This window comes from Labrus bergylta, chromosome 22 (genome assembly GCF_963930695.1).
Source record: "Labrus bergylta chromosome 22, fLabBer1.1, whole genome shotgun sequence".
In the NCBI taxonomy this organism is placed as follows: Eukaryota; Metazoa; Chordata; class Actinopteri; order Labriformes; family Labridae; genus Labrus; species Labrus bergylta.
This window is the reverse complement of record NC_089216.1, coordinates 23,115,243-23,121,955: the sequence shown is the minus strand read 5'-3', so window position 1 is coordinate 23,121,955 and position 6,713 is coordinate 23,115,243.

The window sequence follows — 6,713 nt, the reverse complement described above, 5'->3', positions numbered from 1 at the left end:
AAGATATCGGCTTCAAAAAAGTTGAAAATTTTCATGAAAAGATTTCAGCTTCAAAAAAGTTGAAAATTTTCATGACAGCATTATGGCTTTAAAAAAGATAAGAATTTTCATCAAGTAATTCGGCTTCAAAAAAGTTGAAAATTTTCATGAAAAGATTTCTGCTTCAAAAAAGTTGAAAATTTTCATGACAGGATTTTAGCTTTGAAAAAGGTAAAAATTTTCATGACAGGATTTTAGCTTCAAAAAGGTTGAAAACTTTCATAAAGTATTTCGGCTTCAAAAAAGTTGAAAATTTTCATGAAGTATTTCGGCTGCAAAAAAGTCGAAGATTTTCATGAAAAGATTTCTGCTTCAAAAAAGTTGAACATTTTCATGAAAAGATTTCGGCTTCAAAAAAGTTTAAAATGTTCATGAAAAGATTTCGGCTTCAAAAAAGTTGAAAACTTTCATGAAGTATTTCGGCTTCAAAAAAGTCAAAGTATTTCATGAAAAGATTTCGGCATCAAAAAAGTTGAAAATTTTCATGAAAAGATTTCTATTTCAAAAAGTTGAAAATTTTCATGAAAAGATTTCGGCTTCAAAAAAGTTGAAAATTTTCATGAAAAGATTTAGACTTCAAAAAAGTCAAAGATTTTCTTGAAAAGATTTCTGCTTCAAAAAAGTTGAAAATTTTCATGAAAAGATTTCGGCTCCAAAAAGTTGAAAATTTTCATGAAAAGATTTCGGCTTCAAAAAAGTTTAAAATTTTCATCAAGTATTTCGGCTTCAAAAAAGTCAAAGTATTTCATGAAAAGATTTCTGCTTCAAAAAAGTTGAAAATTTTCATGAAAAGATTTCGGCTTCAAAAAAGTTGAAAATTCACATGAAAAGATTTCGGCTTCAAAAAAGTTGAAAATTTTCATGAAAAGATTTCAGCTTCAAAAAAGTTGAAAATTTTCATGACAGCATTATGGCTTTAAAAAAGGTAAGAATTTTCATCAAGTAATTCGGCTTCAAAAAAGTTGAAAATTTTCATGAAAAGATTTTGGCTTCAAAAAAGTTGAAAATTTTCATGAACTATTTCGGCATCAAAAAAGTCTAAAACTTTCATGAAGTATTTCTGCTTTAAAAATGTCAAAGTGACCCGGTTGAGTTTTTATTTTCTACATCTTTGCAATAAATTCATCTCTTCATTCAGTATTCAAGGTATTCCTCAATTAACTTGTTTTTGATCATCATACATCCTTATTTTATTTTTTCCTTTCTTACTTTTTGAATAAAAAACATTTTTGTATCATTACCCTTCTAATGCACAACATGGGTCAAAAATGAATCCACTTTCTATGTTATTTCATGTATGGCTGAGTGTTTCTATGATATATCTTTGAAATAAATACATTTTATCATTTACTTTTCCAAGTATGCAGTAAATATCTTGTTTTTGTTAAGCACAAATCATCATTTGTATTTTTCCTTTCTTACTTTATGAACGAGCACAGCTTTTGTATTTCTACATCAAGTTTACACACATGGGTCAGAAACGACCCACATGCATTTACTATAGCATTTGCTGTGAAACGTGGTTGTTTCAGACATTTCACAGCTCAGCACAGCTCCCTTGGAACATCTAATACATGTAAGTATTGTTTTTAAATTGTTCTAACATCACTTTAGAAAATATTTGATGACAATTGTGAAAGATAACTGTACATAACATTTGATTAGGTTTAGGTTACCTTGAGAGTGAGTACATTACTTGTCAGAAAGTTACAAGTAATTACTATTAGCTAGCTAGCTGTTGACACTTCTATTTTAGTTAGCTAATTCTATTGTAGTTAGCTAACTATTATGTAGATTGCTAGGCTACTTAGCAAAGTACTTAGCTAAGCTACTTAGCCAAGTCACCAAAATAAAACTCTATGTATGTGTATGTATATTGATGTGCATCTGAAAATTTTATTGTGCTTTTGATTTTCTTTATCCAGAGTATGGCTGGTCCCAGATTTACTACTGAGATGGTTGTAGCGATGCTGCAGGAAGAACCAGATGAGGAGGCAATTTGTCTTGATTCAGAGTCTGAAATTTCTGATGATGATGACCCAGAATATTTGCCAGAGGGTCAAGCTGGAGTTGTGGGTGTGTCTGGGAATCCATGAAGAAGACTCCTCTGATGATACAGAAGACTCATCTGATGAGTCCTCTGAAGAGGAAACTCAGACCCAGTCCAATAGATTGAGTAAAAACGGATCTTACTGGAATGAGAATCCCCCCATTCATGGCAGAACAAGAAGCCATAACATTCTGAGGAGCTGCCCAGGACCTACACCTGGATCACCAGCTGTTTCACCAAAAGATGCCTGGGATATGTTCATGAGTGACAACATCATTGAGGAGGTTCTAATATGTACCAACTTAGAGGGACGAAGAACAGCCACAGCAAAAGGGAAAGAGTGGAGAAGCATTGATAAAGAAGAATTGATGGCCTTCATCAATTCTTGCAGGGGGGGAGAAGAGCTGGGATGTGGCCTTGCAGGAGCTGTTTGTGGATCCGCTGCAAAATCCAATTTACAAGGCCACCATGGGGCTTAGGAGATATGAAGATATCCGCCGCGTCATACGGTTTGACGACAAGAGGACCAGGGCTCTGCGACTGGAAACACACCACATGGCGACATTTAGGTACGTGTGGGACTGTTTCCTGGACAACTGCAGAAGAAAGTTCATCCCCAGTGACTGTGTCACCATAGATGAGCAGCTTGTGCCATTCCGAGGCAGGTGCAAGTTACGGCAACACATGCCCAGCAAGCCTGCAAAATATGGGATAAAAATCTTCTGGATGTGCGACGCAAGGGTACCTTATGCAATAGATGGAATTGTCTATACCGGGAGACAGCCAGGTTCAGAGGAACCTTGGAGAGAATGTCGTCCAGCAATTGTGCAGTGGAATCAGACAGACAGGTGAATGTAAAGTACAATAGAGAAACTAATGTATTAAGTTTTAGCACAATACCTACATACTTTTTCCCAATCTTTAATAATGTGTATTTTATTTTTTTATTTGATTTCTCTGTAAGCAAAATAGTAAAACAGAATAAAATGCAATGCAATGCAACAGATTATGGCGTTAGAGTTTAAAGAATTCCATGTTGAGTAAATTTACAATCTTTTCCCCCTCTCATAGGTCGCAACATCACAATTAGCAACTTCTTCACCAGTGTCCCGCTGGCTGAGAAGCTCCTCGAGAAGAACCTGACCATTGTTGGGACTCTTTGCCAGAACAAATCGGACATACCACCTATCATGAAGCCATCCAAATCACGGGAGATTCATAGCTCAGAATTCGGATTCAATGGCAACATGACCATGGTGAGCTATGTGCAGAAGAAGGGAAAAGCTGTTGTCCTCCTGAGCACTATGCATGATGACAAAGCAGTGGATGACAGCAGTCAGAAGAAGAAACAATGGGAAGATGTGGGTTTAAAAAACAAAACACAGCCACCACCCAGCCACAAGAGGACATCAGACAGGAGGGCCAAAGGAAGAGGAAGAGGTGCACGATCTGCCCAGTTACCAAAGACAGAAAAGTCAGCAGCTAGTGTTCCCAGTGCACCAGGCCTGTGTGCAAGGAGCACAAACTCTTAGTGATCATTTGTGAGGCATGTCAAAATTGAGATGGCAATTTGTGCTCTAGTGATGTGTTCAGTTGTATTTCATTTTGTTTGGTCACATTCACCAGTTTACAGTTGTTAAATTACAGATACAGTTCAGTTCAACAGCCGTGTTATCTGTTATCAGAGGTATGTGTATGTGTGACAAAATGACAAATAAACATGTTGCAAATATGAAATACATAAGTGTTTGGCTCCACTCACTGCTAAAGTAATTACTTGAAACAAATTATTATTATAGTATTAATTCATTTAATTTTAAATCACACTTGGATGTATGGGTCATTTTTGACCCATGTGTGTAAACTTGATGTAGTAATAAAAAAACTATTTTTGTTCATAAAGCATGAAAGTAAAAATGGAAATAGTGATTGGTGGTAATCAAAAACAAGATATTTAAAGAATACTTGGAATATTCAATCATAAAATAAATTGATTTCAAAAGGTAGAACAAAGAAAAACTCAGCCAGCATGAAGAAAGTCGAAGATTTTCATGAAAATTTTCAACTTTTTTGAAGCCGAAATACTTCATAAAAATCTTTGACTTTTTTGAAGCCGAAATCTTTTCATGAAAGTTTTCAACTTTTTTCAAGCCGAAATCTTTTCATGAAAATTTTGAACTTTTTTGAAGCAGAAATACTTCATGAAAGTTTTCAACCTTTTTGAAGCCGAAATACTTCATGAAAATTTTTACCTTTTTTAAAGCCAAAATCCTGTCATGAAAATTTTCAACTTTGTTGAAGCCGAAATCTTTTCATGAAAATCTTCAACTTTTTTGAAGCCGAAATCTTTTCATAAAAATTTTCAACCTTTTTGAAACAGAAATCTTTTCATGAAAATTTTCAACCTTTTTGAAGCAGAAATCTTTTCATGAAAATTTTCAACTTTTTTGAAGCCGCAATCTTTTCATGAAAATTTTCAACTTTTTTGAATGTGAAATACTTCATGAAAATGTTCAACTTCTTTGAAGCAGAAATCTTTTCATGTAAATTTTAAACTTTTTTGAAGCCGAAATACTTCATGAAAATTTTTAAATTTTTTGAAGCCGAAATCTTTTCATGAAAGTTTTCAACTTTGTTAAAGCCGAAATCTTTTCATGAAAATTTTGAACTTTTTTGAAGCAGAAATCTTTTCATCAAAATTTTCAAATTTTTTGAAGCCAAAATCCTGTCATGAAAATTTTCAACTTTCTGAAGCAGAAATACTTTAGGAAAATTTTCAACTTTTTTGAAACCGAAATACTTCATGAAAATTTTCAACTTTTTTGAAGCAGAAATCTTTTCATGAAAATCTTCACCTTTTTTGAAAATGAAACCTTTTCATGAAAATTTTCAACTTTTTTGAAGCCGAAATCTTTTCATGTGAAACTTCAACTTTTTTGAAGCCAAAATACTTTATGAAAATTTTTAACTTTTTTAAAGCCAAAATCCTGTCATAAAAATGTTCAACTTTTTTGAAGCAGAAATCGTTTCATGAAGATCTTCAACTTTTTTGAAGCAGAAATCTTTTCATGAAAATTTTCAACTTTTTTGAAGCCGAAATCTTTTCAGGAGAATGTTCAACTTTTTTGAAGCAGAAATCTTTTCATGAAAATTTGTAACTTTTTTGAAGCCGCAATCTTTTCATGAAAATCTTCACCTTTTTTGAAGCCGAAATCTTTTCATGAAAATTTTCAACTTTTTTGAAGCCAAAATACTTCATGAAAATGTTCAACTTTTTTGAAGCCGATATCTTTTCATGAAAATTTTCAACTTTTTTGAAGCAGAAATCTTTTCATGAAAATTATCAACTTTTTTGAAGCAGAAATCTTTTCATGAAAATTTTCAACTTTTTTGAAGCCGAAATCTTTTCAGGAGAATGTTCAACTTTTTTGAAGCAGAAATCTTTTCATGAAAATTTTCAACTTTTTTGAAGCAGAAATCTTTTCATGAAAATTTTACACTTTTTTGAAGCAGAAATCTTTTCATTCAAATTTTCAACTTTTTTAAGCCGAAATACTTCATGAAAATCTTCAACTTTTTTGAAGCCGAACTCTTTTCATGGAAAATTTCAAATTTGTTGAAGCTGAAATCTTTTCATGGAAATTTTCAACTTTTTTGAAGCAGAAATCTTTTCATGAAAATTATCAACTTTTTTGAAAATGAAACCTTTTCATGAAAATGTTCATCTTTTTTGAAGCCGAAATCTTTTCATGTAAAATTTCAACTTTTTTGAAGCCAAAATACTTCATGAAAATTTTCAACTTTTTTGAAGCCAAAATACTTCAGGAAAATTTTTAACTTTTTTAAAGCCAAAATCCTGTCATGAAAATGTTCAACTTTTTTGAAGCAGAAATCGTTTCATGAAGATCTTCAACTTTTTTGAAGCAGATATCTTTTCATGAAAATCTTCAACTTTTTTGAAGCAGAAATCTTTTCATGTAAATTTTCAACTCTTTTGAAGCCGAAAAACTTCATGAAAGTTTTCAACTTTTTTGAAGCTGAAATACTTCATGAATATTTTTAACTTTTTTGAAGCCAAAATCTTTTCATGAAAATGTTCAACTTTTTTGAAGCCGAAATCTTTTCATGAAAATTTTCAACTTTTTTGAATCTGAAATACTTTATGAAAATTTTTAACTTTTTTAAAGCCAAAATCCTGTCATGAAAATTTTCAACTTTTTTGAAGCAGAAATCTTTTCATGAAAATTTTCAACTTTTTTGAAGCCGAAATCTTTTCAGGAGAATGTTCAACTTTTTTGAAGCAGAAATCTTTTCATGAAAATTTGTAACTTTTTTGAAGCCGAAATCTTTTCATGAAAATCTTCACCTTTTTTGAAGCCGAAATCTTTTCAGGAGAATGTTCAACTTTTTTGAAAATGAAACCTTTTCATGAAAATTTTCAACTTTTTTGAAGCCGAAATCTTTTCAGGAGAATGTTCAACTTTTTTGAAAATGAAACCTTTTCATGAAAATTTTCAACTTTTTTGAAGCCGAAATCTTTTCATGTAAAACTTCAACTTTTTTGAAGCCAAAATACTTTATGAAAATTTTTAACTTTTTTAAAGACAAAATCCTGTCATAAAAA